Source organism: Equus quagga, chromosome 12 (assembly GCF_021613505.1).
Source record: "Equus quagga isolate Etosha38 chromosome 12, UCLA_HA_Equagga_1.0, whole genome shotgun sequence".
Taxonomy (NCBI): domain Eukaryota; kingdom Metazoa; phylum Chordata; class Mammalia; order Perissodactyla; family Equidae; genus Equus; species Equus quagga.
Window position 1 is genome coordinate 20,203,757 of NC_060278.1, and position 16,993 is coordinate 20,220,749.

General features: G+C 39.5%; 1 pseudogene; it reads right to left on the bottom strand.

Annotated features, from left to right (window-relative positions):
- Positions 1–2,160: 2,160 nt before the first annotated feature.
- Positions 2,161–16,993, bottom strand: part of LOC124248725 (phytanoyl-CoA dioxygenase, peroxisomal-like) — a 32,003-nt pseudogene continuing 17,170 nt past the window's right edge.

Genomic DNA, 16,993 nt, shown 5'->3' on the forward strand with positions numbered 1-16,993 from the left:
TGCTGAGAGCAAAGACCTATTTTCGGATCAGGCCCAGACAGGTGAAGGTCACAGAGCTGGTTGACGAGAGAGCCGAGAGCAGAATCTGGCATTCCACTTCAGGGCTCTTCCCATTCATGACCAGCAAAAAGGAAAAGCCTTTTGCAGAAAATGGCTCAAAGATATAACAGCTAAGAACCAAAACACAAACGTGACAAAACTAGACCTTAGGCCATACTATAGAAAAATCACAGAAGGAAATATTTGTCAGCTTCCAGTGATGGGATTATGAGTAACTTTTTCCTCTGTAGCATTCTCTGTTTTCTAAGCTTTGAAAATAAAGTTATGTTTTTAGAACTGACAGGAAAAATGGATGGATGAAGGAAAGCCTGGGGAAATTGGACAATTGTTGATTCTGGGTGACGGTTCTATGGGCTTTCACTATACTCTACACTTTTCCATGAGTTTGAAACTTTTCAAAAGAAGGCGAAAAGAACAGAAGGAAGTTGATAATGAATAAGAGAGTCCTGATTTTGCTGTCTTTGATAAGACATTTTTCTGAATAACGCCTCTGTGCAATTGTAGAATTAGGCTGCTGAAGCCAATTCAAGATTGCCTGCTATTATTAGGTGCCATGAAGCTCTAGGAGATATCAAAAGCCCTTCAGTGTTTGAAAAGCACCTGAGAGGCTCCTCCAAAAGATAAAAAGAATTAGCACATAACCCAGAAATTCCACTTCTAGGCAGATACTTAAGAGAGTTGGAACAGGAACAAATGAATGGATACACAAAACATGAGCTAGATAGATATATATGTATGTATCATTCAGCAATGAAAAGGAACGAAGTTCTGGTTCATGCTACAACATGAATGAACCTTGAAACATGCTTGGTGATATACACCAGACACAAAAAGACTAATATTCTGAGACTCCACTTTTACAGACTATCTAGAATAGGCAAATGTGTAGAGACAAGATGTATTGCGGTGACTACGGCTTTGGGATGGGGAATTTTTGCATAATGGATACAGAGTTCTGTTTGAGATGATGAACGGGCTTTGGAAATAGATAGTGGCAATGTTTGCACAACATTGTGAATGTGCTAAATGCCACTGAATTGTACACTTAAAAATGGTTCAGATGACAAATTTTATGTTATATGTCTATTTCACCAAAACTTTTCAAAAAAATATCCCTGAAAAAAGTAGGGAGGATGGGAAGTCCTAACAGAAGAGGGTAATATCAAGGATTCAAAACTCAAAATGTCTTCGTTGTGTCTCTTTTCACAATGTGGGCTTCACGAAAAAGCCTGTGAACGTGACTCTAGTTCTACCGAAAGACACAACCTCTGCAGCATGGGGCTAACAGGACAGCCTGGTGGCTTCAGAATGTGGAGAAAATGGGTGTCCCTATGGTCCTTTAGCACCTGTGAGAGCCAGATGCCCTCAGCTGGAGGAATGTTCAGGCAACATGGCTGCTGGGAATGTTGCCGCCTTCTGTGAGCTTGAGGTTGGTGCTGTCCTTGGTCCTGAAAATCCCCCTAGGGACTTGGTCCCCAGTGACAGCCTGGAGCTCCCAGAGGAAGGCACAGGCTAAAGCTTTGGGTGTTTGCCTTCAGCTCTTCAGACCATTCTCAGCTGGGTAGACCAGCTATTCTTTGCCAATCTTGAGAGGATGATTTTGACACTGAAGTTGATTCTTTTCCCCCAGGTCATGCCAAACTCTTCTTAGACTATTCCACATAGGTAACAGGAAAGCCTCCCTGGTAAAGACCTAAGAGGTGTATTACTAGAAGTGGCTTTTGGAAAGCTACCATTTATTCTTGATGCAAAACTCAAAACACCGTGAGTGTCAAAGCATTCATTCCTGCTTGGCTAAAGAGCTAATGAACGAAGGAAACTGATAGAATAGACTTAAATGATGCATCCGTCACCTTTATTAGATGTAACCCGAAGTAAATTTTCTTTATAACAGTAATATTTCACTTTTACTGTTTTGACATCTCTAAAGCAACACTACTGAACTGCAGAATTACCCACGTACAATTGAGTAGCTGATACACGCATTCTGATTTTGTGAACAATGACGGGAAAGATTTCATCATCTCATTAAGATGGCGTTGTCCCTAGATACCTGGTTTCATTTTGGCATTCTTTCTAAGAGTATAGCAAAGGGCTATTTCAAAGGTTGATTATTTCTCCTTTCACCAGTCATGCTCAAAATCTCCAAATATCCTGAAAATGATGCAAAACGGAATGAGCTTATGGAACACTTCAATTTGTCTGTTCACCATAAGACAAAGTAGATTTCTAGCATCCACAAATAGTTAAAGAGAAAACAACCCTGCACAATAGTCATAGCAGTCAGTAAAGAAACCATATTCTGAGACTCCAATTAATTTAATTGCCAATATCTAAAATCATGTTAAATAAACTAAGACAGCGAGTCACCAAACTGTCAGGCCTCTTTTATGGAGCACGCTGGTTAATCATAGGTATCCAACTGCCTGAGTGTGATGTTTTCCCAGAATACAAACAGTTTACTCCTCAGTTTTCTGCTTTGCTTTTTGTTATTTGCTGGCCCCATTCTGACTGGTCCGTTCCTGACTAGATCACATCATGAAAATGATGTCCTGGATGACTGGTTTGTTTTCTTTGTACTTAATAAAACAATTCAGACTTCCTTATTTATTTCTTGTTTCTTGTTTATTTTTGAGCAAACAGCAAGATATGGTGAGAAGAAGGATTTTGGAATTCGACCTGACTCGGAAATCTAGTCCTTTCCTTCAAATGGTGTGGGACAAACTCTCGAACCCTTTATTTTCTCATTAAGACCGCAGAGGTATAAGGACTGCTCCATTGGGTTTTGGTGAAGAAAATACAAAAAGGGATAGGAAAGTGCATTAGTACCTTACAAAGAGCGATACAGCAGAAGTTAGTATTCTTATTCTACCCAAAGCCAATAAATTATAACATGGAGAGTGACTAGAATAAATATGGGAGGTAATTCGTCGAGTACAAGCTTAACAAACCTCCAACCGAATGTACACATTTTTTCCTGCCTTAAAACTCAGTGTGTTGTTCAGAAGTGCCAGTTAACCAAATATGTTGCCTTTGTAAGGAATTTTAAGCACTAGACCAAGGGAGAAGGACAAGACGTTCTAGGATCTGCATATGCGAACTTAGAGCATTTTCACACAGGGATATATTTATAGATCCAAAGGGGAGAAATGGTAAAGGGTGAAGAAATATTCTTGAGCTGGAAAGGTGTTTCTAAAGATTACTCACACCAGCATGGTAGCTGCCATTGTAGTGCAATGCTCTTCAAAGTACTGGAAGGCCCAGAGTCATCCTTCCATCTGGGGGTCATGTCATCCCCCAGGGGAAATGCAGGCATGGATAGTTTTCTAACGTAAATGCAAAAAATAGGATAAACTTCTTGGTTCAGAAGCTACAAAGCCACAATGTTTATTTACTTGCCTTGACTAATATTGTCTATCGGTCATCAGCAGCATTGAATATCCACTAGTTAAAAACAAATGATTTACAAGTGATGTGTCTTAAGTAGGGAAGCATATTATGTATTTTCTCACACCCCCCTCTTGATAACCAGGAGTGATCTTTAGTCTCTGCTACATGCAAGCTATGCCTAGCATTAAACTCTAGATGGTAACTGATCCAAAAGACCTTGCTTGAGATTTGCTTTCTGGGAGTCTTATTGGATTTCCAAATGCATAAATAGTCTATTCTACACAAATAAATGAAGTGTATGATTGATAGCCCAAACTTCTCACTTTCCTTGTGTGTGTTCAGAAGGCAGCCTTTTGTCCTTCACTTCCTGTGCTCTAAATCTGGTTTCTATTTCCTTTCTCATCTGTGTGTCCTGTACCAGGAGAGCCTGCATACCACAGGACAACACAAAGACATAAAATGAAGCACACAGTTCTCAGTTCCCCAACCCTGGGGAAGCAAGAACAAACTGAAATTCTACTGTCATTCTTCGTGAGTCCCAGCAGTGTTTCTGCAGTGAGCTCTAGACCCAGCACTTTCTACTTTCAAAATCTCAGGTATGACATTTATTTAATATCTGAAGAAAAGAAAAGACTGAGACCTTTACCTTGTCATTTCATGCAAACTTACCTTCAGGTTGATGTCTTCTTTAACTCCAAACAATTTATCTGCCAACCCTACAACTTCCTTCCCAACATTTTCTTGACTAGTGCCCTTCACATCAATGTAGTGGCAATTGGCACTAGTGAAATGGCAGGAAATTGCCTCCGCAAAGTAGACAAATTAATATGAGGGGAAAACATCCCATTAACATCACCAACCAAGCAAGGAGTCTTCTTTTAGAGACTCAGTTATTTCACTCACATTTGATTTCTAGATTGAAAGCTGTTCCATTGTGTCCTAAATCAGTCTCTTGGTGGCTCAGTATCTTTTTTTTTTTTCCAGCAAAACGCTAAGTGAGAAATCACAAGAGGTTTTCAACTAGCTGTGATACTTATTTTCATAAGGTATATGTGGAGCAGAGAACATAATGATGTAAGTAAGAGGTCTTTAACTTTTTAGCATTTGACTTTTCTCATGAGTGGATATTCCTCAGTCCTAAAAAGGAATGTATTCCAGGTTTTCCTCATCTTCTTAGTCACAGAAGTTCGATACCCAATCAAAGTTGTGATAGGTTGTTATTTCAATGGCCAGAGATTATGAAACAAAAAAGAACCTGAGAATACCTGGTGGAGGAAAATAATACACAAACACACCTCCTCTTGAATCAAAAAGTCACTTAAAGTCCTATGCCATTTATATGTATTACCCATCTTTTTCCCTTCTGAGGATAAAACGGTAGTTACTGGTTCTCCCCATTAAAAAGGTTGTAAACTGATCTAAGCTTCAAGGCAGTAGTTAAAGCTCACTATACCCTCCTCACCCGTCAGAAGGACTGCCAACTTTGCCCAAAACATCAACTTTCTATGCAGTGAAGTCATAAACTCCATTTCCCATGTGAACCCCAGTGTCATACCAAGCCATAGGGCAGCCTGACGCAACAGGGAAAAAATAAGCATTCCTATATGCATGGTTTCATATACTTTTCCAGTTTCATTGTGATATAATTCACATGTCGTATTGAATTACTTTCAGATAGAAAACATAATGATTTGGTATATGTATATATTGGAAAATTATTACCACAATAAATTTAGTTTAAATCCATCACTACATTCAGTTACAATTTTCCTTCTTGGGATGAGAACTTTTAAAATCTGTTCTCTTAGCAACTTTCAAATACACAATACTGTGTCAAGTATAGTCACTATATTGCACATTACATGCCTAGTACTTATTTATCTTACAACTGGAAGTTTGTATCCTTTGACCACCTTCACACTTTACCCCTACCCCCTGAACCATCAATCTGTTCTCTGTTTGTATGAATTTGGTTTTTTGAAATTCTACATATAACTGAGATCATACAGTGCTTTTTTTCCTCTGTCTGACTTATTTCACTTAGCATAAAGGCCTCAAGTTCTATCCATGTCGTTGAAAATGGCAGAATTTCTTTTTATGGCTGAATAGTATGCCAATGTGATAGACCACATTTTCTTTATCTAGCCATCTATCGATCCACATTGAGGTTGGTTCCAAGTCTGGCCATTGTGAATAATGCTGCAATGACTATGAGGGTGTAGATTCTGCTCCAGATAGTGATTTTGTTTCCTTTGAATAAATACCCAGAAATGGAATAGCTGGATCATACAGTAGTTCTGTTTTGAATTTTTTGAGGCACCTCCATACTGTTTTCCATAGTGACTGCACCAATTCACATTCCCATTTATCTATATTGTAGTGGTTAATACTTTTCCAAAACCTTAAAGTGGTTGGAAAAATACTTAAAAATTGCAGAGTTGGTATATTAAAAGTCACATTACATGTATCATTGGGCTTGTACTCCTCATTTGCACAGTCCTGAAGATCACGCTAGTGAAGAGTCTGATCTTGTCTTTATTTAACATTTTGGCATTGTGCTCATCATGGATGTTTTCAAGTAATTTTAACTTTTTATAATACTACATTAAAATGTGATTTAACTTGGGGCCAGCCCCATGGCCTAGCAGTTAAGTTCGCACACTCTGCTTTGGCAGTCCAGGGTTCACTGGTTCAGATCCTGGGTGTGGACCTACTCGCACCGCTCGTCAGGCCATGCTGTGGTGGGAGTCCCACAAATAAAATAGAAGAAGATGGGCATGGCTGCTAGCTGAGGGCCGATCTTCCTGAGCAAGAAGAGGAGAATTGGAGATGGATGTCAGCTCAGGGCTGCTCTTCCTCAAAAAGAAAATATTTAACTTGATTGCTGAGTTTTTTTGGCAAGGCCCCTACCCTGATAAATTTTGCCTCGAGACCTCACCCTTATCCTGGTCCTGTTGAGCAAGGTGGAAACATGAGTGAATGGAAGATGAAATCTGGCAACTAAGCCTTGGTCTCAGTAGACAACAGGGGTTGGTGTGAGAAACTGGAAATCCTCATTCAGCCCCAAAGAAGACCTCAATATTTAGTATCAACAGCCATGTTATCCTGGGGAAATGTGAGCCCACAGTACTCTCAGATCTGCTATATTTTAGAGAAGGAGACAACTGGAAATTTGTGAGGAATTTTGTCAATTTTTACTGTAAGCAATGGAATCATTAAGTTTTAGCCACTCTGAGGCTAGGGGGTAAAAAGCATGGCTGCCTGCTGAATCTGATTTCTCAGTGGTTAGTTCAGAATCTTTGTTTTGGCTCAACAATAGTTTTCTAGTAGTGACGATATTAAATACTTTCCTCTTCTACGGTTATTATGAGCTATGCACATTCCAAGCTTTGTTACTTTAGTATGTCAGTCCTTGTTTTTGCCTCCAAAACATGAGCTGTCAGCTATGAAGTCAATCTGAGAATATTCCATGAATGTCCGTGATTGACTATCTCAATCCTAGGTTGGGATCCTGAGGTCACCTGGTTTCTACTGATATGAGGAAAAAAGCATGAGATAGGCAAACGTATTTACTGGTAAATAAACCAGACTAAATGCCAGTACAGTTAAAAGACAAAAATCTTCTAAATTTAATATATCAACATTTTTGTTTCTAACCCATTCATCTTTGAAAAGTGCAGTGATGTTGAAACGGTAGCTGATACCAACCCACTTAAACTACTTTTGCTTCCTTATAATAGGTTGTTGATTAACTAAAGCACGTGCAATAACAGAGATAATACTGTGCACATGCCAGTAGGGAACCTATAGCCCCAGGATGACCCTGGAACCAAGAATCTTCCTTCAATTAGGAAAGTCTGGCTTCCAGCCATCCAAATGGCTTGATTACCATTTTGGACTGATTCAAGACTAGCCAAAAAGCTTACATTGCCCACCTGTTTCTTAGTAGCCCCTGTCACCTTAAATTTTGCCCCAAACCTTGGATTAGAGAGACAGATTTGAGAGCCTTGCCTGCTGTCTCCAGCTAACCTCACAGTAAAGCCTTTTCTTATCTCAAAAGCCAGAGCCATAATATCGGCTTCTATATGCATTGGGCAGCAGGTCCTTGCTTGGGAGCCATTTCTGGTGACCATGAAGGGAACACGGTCCTGTGACTGCCCACCTGAGGCTCTGCACCACCTAGCAGGATGTCAGCTCTCATTGCCGACTGAGCAGCCACCTGGACTACTTCTCTAGAGGCTCAGCAGATTGAAAAGAGACTGTATGATCAATTGTTATTCTCAATGTACTTATGTAAATAATTGGGCCATGTTTGAAACTAGACATTTTGCAAGCCAGTCGATCTAAATTTGGCTAATTTGGTAAACATGAAGGGGATTTTAGAACAAAAATTGTATATTTTATATATATATATATAGTATGTACAGTTTCTAAAGAAAATATAATGCAAATTCTACTTCTGCTAATTGTCTTTGAGGTTTTGTTTTCTAGCTGCAAGCTGCCCTGGATCGTGGATTCTTCTAGTTTCCTGAAATACCTGGCAACAAATCTCCAAAGTAAAGTTTTCAATTTTTTGCATCCTTTTTATTTGGAATCACTGAGAACCGACACAGGTCTTTTTTTTTTTTGCTTCATTTCCAGGAAGTTTTATTTTTCAACTCAAAATATTGTCAAAGTTCTACACTTATTTCAGTTATTTTATTGAGAGGATAAGGATTTATAACGTTGTATAATTTCAGGTGTTCATTATTATTTATCAATTTCTGAATAGATTTAATTGTGCTCACCACCAGGAGTCTAATATTTATCCATCCATCCATATGTGCCCATTTACCCCTTCACACACCCCTCAGCCCCCTTCCCCTCTGGGAACCACTAATCTGTTCTCTTTGTCAATGTGTTTATTTATCTTCCACATATGAGCAAACCAGGCAGTCTTTGCCTTTTTCTATCTGGTTATTTTGCTTAATATCATGCCCTCAAGTTCTTCCTATGTTGTTGCAAATGGGAAGATTTTGTCTTTTTTCATGTCTGAGTAGTATTCCATTGCATATTTATACTACTTCTTTCTCCATTCAACAGTTGATGGGCACTCGGGTTGCTTCCATGTCTTGGCTATTGTGAACAATGCTGCAATGAAATAGGGATGCATAAGCCTCTGTGAATGGTTGATTTCAAGTTCTTTGGATAAATGCCCAGTGTGGGATAGCTGGGTCATTTGTTATTTCTATTTTTAAATTTTTGAGAAGTTTCTACACTGTTTTCCATAATGGCTGCTCCAATTTGCAGTTCCACCAGCAGTGCATGAGGACCTTCTTGGTAAAGATATCTCACTGTCCTCTCATAAAGCAGGGAGCAGAGGCCCTAAGTGGACCCGGAATGCTGGAGGGATGCACCTTCAGCCACTGAGGTCGGGACACTCAGGTAAACTCCAAGCAACCAGGACCCCATGGGGTCTTGGGGGCCATAGAAGCCTGCTGATGCACCTTCCTCCTTGTTCCCTGGAGTGCCTAGAGGAGACGTAACCACCACAGGGACAAGGTGGGGTCTGAGGAAGGAGGAGAGCTCACTGGCAGGTGTGCAACTCATCCTGGAGACCACCACCCCAGCCAGGGTCACCAGGGCCGCTGCCCAGTCCAGAGAGAGAGGTGGCGGTGCCCCTTCCAGCCTAAACCCCGAGCAGCCCAAAGGATACCAAAATCCCTTCTGAGCACCGGCCGAAGTGGTTGAGTAGGATGCATACAAAGACTCACAGAGATCATCCCTGCCTCACAGAGTAGAAAACCTACTCTTGAAGGGCTCACTAACTGGGTCAAGGTCAACCAATGAGAAACTGATCCCACACTCTTAACTGCATAGTTTCCATCTATTTTATTCCACAAGGCTCTTCCTTCCACAAAGCTGCAGAAGGAATAAAAATTCAAATATTCAGCCCTGGATGTAATGTGTGCTTTTCAAAACAGGTGTTTACTTTAATTGGAGTCCAGTCTGAAATATTACAAACTGTTTGGCTGGTCATTTTTTAAAAAGTATTCATTAAACACCTCTCTGAAAAGTCTGAGCCACATGTACACACACTCCACTCGTTTCCATTCCTTTAGATTTGAATTACAATTTCAGAACCTGTTCCATAGAGATCATGGTCTTCTCTTATGAAAATACTTTAAGAAAAAGAAGATAAAAATATTTCTAGGCTCACAAATATAATGAAGTTATGTGTGGTAGTTATAAGACAAACTTTCTGTAACTCATTTCCAGGCAAGCTTATTTTCTCCAAGCCCATTTCTAATGTCAGCCATGAGAAAAACAAGTCTGAAGAATTGAGACAAAGTGTGGTGTAAAGAGTCCTAGTTCATCTTTCAGCATGAACTAGAAATTAAAAGATATATATGTATGAACCGGGAGAACATGAAAGGTTAAAAATGGTCATTTGTTTGGATGGAGAAATGTCAAGAGGACCAGGGTAAATTATCTAGGGTGGTGTGAAGATCAACCACCCAACAAAGCTTTAGACACATCTCGGGTACCTATTTTGTGCAGGGCTCTCTGCAAACTGGAAAATGGAAAGGGGAGCAAGCAACTGTTCGTGTTAGCAAAGAGTTGACAATCTAGCTGGAGCGAAAGAGGTAAGTACCTAGAAAGGGCTTAGCCATTAGCAGGAGAAATTTCTTAAAGTGACTGAGTGTGGCCAGAGGAGAAGGAGGGAGGAGGAACCAGGGACACTGCTGGGGCAAGAGGAGTTCCTGTGGGAACGCTCAATTGCCCAAAAATAATGGAAGAACGGGACCTAGCCGTCTCCCTGGAAATTTTGTGCTTCCTTGGTCATTAATCATATTAGCGTATACATTTCAATAGATGTAACAAATGAGTATAAATGTTTAAGTAGTCTGATTTATTTATTTAATATTAAATATTTATTAAATGATATTTATTATTTAAAATTTTAAAATAATATTTATTATTAAATATTTAAGTACTAAGTAGCAGTATTGTGATAGAATATAACATGTAAGTGTTGTAGAAAAATTGGAGATATAGAGAGAATTTTAAAAAACTAAAATTCCCTCATGCTTCTGCTCTCCAGGAGAAAACCATTGTTAAAATTTCATGCAGTTTTCACTCTTTATATATAGCTGGAATATAACATGTATCTATTTTACAAAACTGGTATCCTTTTCACCTTATAACATAAGTATTTTCCCATGAGTAAATATTCTCCAAAAGCACAATTTCCTGGCATGTAGAGTTGCAGATTATTTTATTTCTCTTTCCAGCTTTACTGAGGTATAATTGACAAATAAGAACTCATACACATAAAGTGTACCATGGGATGATTTAACTTGCCAATAACTGTGAAATGGTGACCACAATCAAGTTAATTAACAATCATCATCTCACACAGGTCTCTTTCTGTGTGTGAGAAGAGAACACAAGATCTATTCTCTTGGCGGGTTTAAAGTACATTATTATGAACTGCAGTCATCGTGCTGTACATTTGATCCCCAGAAGTTATGTATCTGGTAAATGAAAGTTTGTAATTTCACCAACACCATGACCAACTATGTCCCCGCCCCCACGGCAGCCACCATTCTGCTCTCTAGAGTTATCAACAAGTAGCAAATTTTTCATTGTGTTTTCAACCATTTGACAGTAATCATGAATATTGATCCAAAAAAATGCTAGACTTTATCTATTTTAAAATCCTTGCCATTTAGACAGGTTAAAGAAAAGATTTACGTTGTTTTAATTTGACAGTATAGGTAGATTAGATTGAACACTTATGTACATATGTATTGACATTTGCATTTCTGTGATTGCCTGTTGATTTCTGTATTAGAGTAGGTAAAGCAGTACTGTAGTAACAAGAAAACCCTGAAATGTTCATGGCTCGACAAAATAAAAGTTTATCTTCAACATGTCACAGTTAATGTGAGTTGGACAACTCTCCTTCACCCAGAGATTCAGGGTCCACACATCCAAATGGATGCTGTGTAGTGCTGCCTCCCCAAACCTGTGACCCTTGAGGACACCAGTGAAAGGGAAGCAACAGTAACGGTGGCGCTGACAGAATCCAAGAGACTGGAGCAAGGGCCCAATGTCTGAGAACTGGGAATGGAGTTAAGGGGTAAAAAAAGTGGGAGTCTGGAAGCTGGTGGGTCAGAGAAAAATACTATGGACCAGAAGAGGGAAATATCCGTAGAAGATGTGGCATGTCCCGAATTTCCATGATGTTTCTCCATTCAAGTATTTCAGGATTAGATGTTTCTCTAAAATACTGCTGCAATCTGTGGGCCTATTCTTGCACCACAGAAAACCAGATTATACCAAAATCTCCCTGGAAGCCCAGGATCACTGTCTGCACAGGTGGGCAGCGAGTAGTGGAGACATCTTCCTCCCTGCTGGCCCCACCTGGCAGGACCATGTAAGCAGTTGTTGTGAATAGATTTGAAAAGCACTGTGTCTGAGCCAATACCTGTTCCCTCGAATGGAAATGAACGCTGGCTGTCATGGAGGGCTATGTAAACAGCTACTTTAGAACATCTTCAGGTCTTATTAGCTAGGGTCCGGAAGTACAACATTTAGGTTTCCAAAATTTCAAGGATTGGCCTTCAACAAAACGTAAGGAGAGAGAAATGGAGACAATGGGAAACATCTTCAATACCTGTCTACATTTCAATGACTGAGTATCCTACAGTCATACAATGGATATTACCTAAGGGTGAAAATGAATGGGGATGTTTCTATCTTTAAATATGAAAGGAAATTATGTCCAGGATATACTAAGTGAAAAGAAGCAAGCTGCACAACTATATGAATGGTACATGCCTGTTTTTAAAAAGTCCATTTTTCATTTGGTTCTTCTCTTAGTTTTCCTCAAGTAGGTTATTATATATCTGGAAATTCTCTTTCATACTTCCCCAGAGACTATAAAATCCACTTTGGAAACACCATGGGTGTATGCAAGACAATCTGATCAGCTGAGGAATGTTCATGCTCGTAGAGTGTGGATGTCGTCCACCTGCCACTTAACTGTGTCGTGATGTCCGCAATTTCCTCCTGTGAGCGGCTCAGCCAAAACAGAAAAAGACTGTGCATGTTCATGTATGCATGCTGCAAATGTTATATGTGGAGAGAAAGGAAGTGTGGTAAAGTATCAACGAGTTCACGTCACTAGTGGGATCCATTCTGGTATTTTTCAAGTTTCTGTGTTCATATTTTTCAAACTAAAAAGTTTGGGAAAAGAAGCAAATGTCACCTGGACTTTATGCTTTTCAAAATTCCTTAATATAAGTGGCTTCACTAGACCTATTCAACTGGTATAGGTGGACAACGGCTACTTAATGTTATGATGTTTAAATTTATCCCAGTTAACTGTCTTATCCTAATATTTGGGAAGTTATTTACAGGTATATGTCTTTCTGTTTCCTTTGTGTTATTTCCTTCTGTTTCCTGAGGAAGATTCACCCTGAGCTAACATCCTCAGCCAATTTTCCTCCTTCACCTGAGAAAGCTTTGCCTTGAGCTAACATGCGTTGCCAATCTTCCTGTTGTTGGATGTCAGCCAGCACCACAGCATGGTCACTGACGAATGAGTGGTGTGTGTCTGTGCCAGGGAACCAAGTCCGGGCCACTGAAGTGGAGTGTGCCGAGCTTGACCACAGGGCACCCGCGGCTGGCCCCTCTGTTATTTCTTGATGTGCTAGATACAAAATCAAGTTTTCTCTTTAAAAACTAAAAACAGGAATGCTCAACTTATAATTTTCCTAGTATTTTAAAATGTACCAAAGTAGAGCTGTGTTCTAGAAACCAAATTTATACAACTCTGCTTTAAGAAGTAGGCAAAATATAGGACTCGATCATTGATAATTATCAATATGACATTTGAAAGGTCTCCATAAGCTTCTATGTGCATATGCTTTTGTTCTTGAAATATAGACAGTAAAAATACTTTACTTTTCTGCAGTCAGATCACTGATAGAGTGAATTTTCTGTTTCCTTCCATGAAGCTTTGATGGGCTTCATCACACACAGTCCTCCCAAGTATTAAACTTCCTCCAAAGGCAGCAGGACTAGGAAGCACAATCAAAACCCACTGGCAACATCAGCTGGGTACTCAGAGTTGAATATCAAATATTTAAGACTGTGAAATAGAGGAAATCCCACAGAGCACAGGTTCAAGACCTGTTCCCGCAGTGTTCACTGACTAAGCAAAGCCCTTGGCATCGGCATCAAGCTTGGATTCCAGCAGCCCTTGATCCTATCTATGAGCACCGTGTTACCGATGGTTTTACTTGGCAAAGCCTGTCCGGTCCACCCATTGACTCTATTTCTCATTTAAGACACAGCAAATCACCAGGGGCAAAATGATATTGTCATGCTCCACTTTGAAGAATAGGACTTTGAATATGTTGGTTTTCCTGTGGACCCTCGTGTGTTTAATATTTGCATGGTTCATACCTGGATTTTTAATGAGAAAAGGTACAAATTACTATTGACAGTAAATTATGTTGTCTACAAAACCACTACTCAATCTAGAACAGAAGAGTGGGCTGGGTGGAGGAATTGATGAGAAGCTCAAGGAGGTATAAATACACATATATCCTCATAGACACACATGCACATGCACATATGTGATAGTTCAGTATCTGAAGCATCAATATCAATGGGACCTTTATTATTTCTAAAAATAAAAAATAACGTAGTATAGACATTCTGATCTCCTTTGACAGAATCATAGTGTAAAATAGAATTCAGAAATAACTCTTTTAAAGACAATGATAAATACAGACTGAAAGCCGCTGCCTCCTACATCGAAAATCAGAACAATTTACAACACTCACATTTATTCCTCACGAGGTATGCAGAACTTGGAGGCTACAATATAGTAAGTTATTTTAAAATACTGAGCCAAAAAGAAAAAGTACATATGGGCCACGCACTATTTCAGTACCTGGACTGACTCACCAGAACTGCTTCAATGCAGCCTGTGGAAACGACAAGCTCAGTTTGTGAATCCCTTGGCAAATAATTCCAGTTTCCTGAAGGCATTACTGACCCCACCAGGGCCCAGCCTCTTCAGGCGGTATTCACTGGCATCTGGGAATTTCCCTTTGACAAGCCTTCCCAGGAGAGTCTAAGTTGGGTGGTCTGGACTGCTCTCTGAGAAACACCGCTGTAAAGACCGGTTCCTCCTCCTCAAATCACAAGAATTACATGGTCCTCTAAGGACCCAACATTTTCTCCTTATATATATGTGAATCCCCATGAAGATGATTTCCAGTACATCATCTGTTTAGCTCACTTGTCTCAGCAGACCAGCCACCAAGGAAAACATTAGCATTCAAGACATGACTGACCTTGAAAGTAGTTCAGATTCAGGCATCACAAGTGTTTTTTTTTTCAATTAAGATTATGATAGATTACAACCTTGTGAGATTTCAGTTGTACGTTGTTGTTCGTCAAGTTGTGGGTACAGCACTTCACCCTTTGTGCCCTCCCCCCAACCCCCCTTTTCCCTGGTAACCACCGATCAGTTCTCCTTGTCTATATGTTAACTTCCACCCATGAGTGGAGTCATATAGAGTTCGTCTTTCTCTGTCTGGCTTATTTCGCTTAACATAATACCCTCAAGGTGCATCCATGTTGATGCGAATGGAACAATTTTGTCCTTTTTTATGGCTGAGTAGTATTCCATTGTGTATATATACACCGTATCTTCTTTATCCAATCATCAATTTCTGGGTACTTAGGTTGGTTCCACGTCTTGGCTATTGTAAATAATGCTGCGATGAACATAGGGGTGCATGGAACTTTTGGAATTGCTGATTTCATGTTCTTAGGATAGATACCCACTAGTGGGATGGCTGGGTCATAAGGTATTTCTATTTTTAACTTTTTGAGAAATCTCCATACTGTTTTCCATAGTGGCTGCACTAGTTTGCATCCCCACCAACAGTGTATGAAGGTTCTTTTTTCTTCACCACCTCTCCAACATTTGTCACTCTTGGTTTGGGATATTTTTGCCAATCTAACGGGTGTAACGTGATATCTCAGTGTAGTTTTGACTTGCATTTCCCTGATGATTAGTGATGATGAACATCTTTTCATGTGTCTATTGGCCATCCCTATATCTTCTTTGGAGAAATGTCTGTTCATGTTCTCTGCCCATTTTTTGATCGGGTTGTTTGTTTTTTTGTTGTTAAGCTGTGTGTGTTCTTTGTATATTATGGAGATTAACCCTTTGTCGGATAAGTAGCTTGTAAGTATTTTTTCCCAATTAGTGGGCTGTTTTTTTGTTTCAATCCTGTTTTCCTTGAATCCCCATGAAGATGATTTCCAGTACATCATCTGTTTAGCTCACTCGTCTCAGTAGACCAGACACCAAGGAAAACATTAGCATTCAAGACATGACTGACCTTGAAAGTAGTTCAGATTCAGGCATGGCTAGTGATTTTTTTTTAAACGAAGCTCAAAAGTATGTTCATCTTACTCAGTGGTTTTCAACACAAGGTACTTTGCAGACCGTTGGTCTGTAGCTCTTGAGGACCAACATCACTGTAAATCCCAATAAAATGTCCAGTGAATTTCAGTTCTGTGGCCGCCTCTCAGAAACCACACACCATACTTCTGTCTTGAGTTCCACTTACCTGTGTGGAAAGGCTGCCCTTTGGCTCCTGAAGGAGGTGAGGCCGTGGTAAAGTCTCTTCCAGTTTTCAACCCCTGAGTGGTGGTTTCCTTTGGCAAGAAGTTGATGCATCACAGGGTTTTCTTGCCTGAGAGCAGGAAGCATCCAGAAACCTGCAGTGATGGGGTGTTTTTCTCTGACGCAGACACTTAGGGGGTCAGTGCCCTTGTGCTTCACGATAGGAACCGTCCTAATCATTTAGAAGGTTAAAGATAAGGAAGTCTGTGCTTTTAAGTAACACTGAATAACACCTTTTCATATTGCTTATTTGTTCTATATGGATAAAATTTAATTCAAGAAAATATAGGTCCCATGAAAGACTCAAAAGTTTTATAAAATCAAAACTTACTTTGCACCAATAAATTGTACTTTAGCCAAAACCTTCCCAATGCTTCAAAAATAATTCTAAAGGAGGCATCTGATTACACAAGAGCATTGAAAAAATTAAATTGATTTGAACAAGTTTAATTTGGAGCTGCTGCAATGTTGGATATGCAGAATTTTAACAGAGGTCACAAAAAGCGTGCACAAAAAGATACAGGTACAAAGGAGAAAATAATGCTAAGAATTATGCTAAATAGCTGTTTGTTTCAAGAAACCAAAAGACCTGAAACCACTATACAAAATATGATATATATTAAACACTACCATCCACAGAATACTCTTTATTATTGATTGCATTTAAAAATTACCTGCGTAGTTAATTATATATGGAATTGTAAATGAGTATTACACATGAACCCCTTTTGGAAAGCAATTCCTTGCTGCACTATAGAACATCTCATGACACTGCAGAAAGTATCCTTTTTGACCATCCATCAATGAAACAGTTGATACACTGAAGTATTAGGAAGGTTC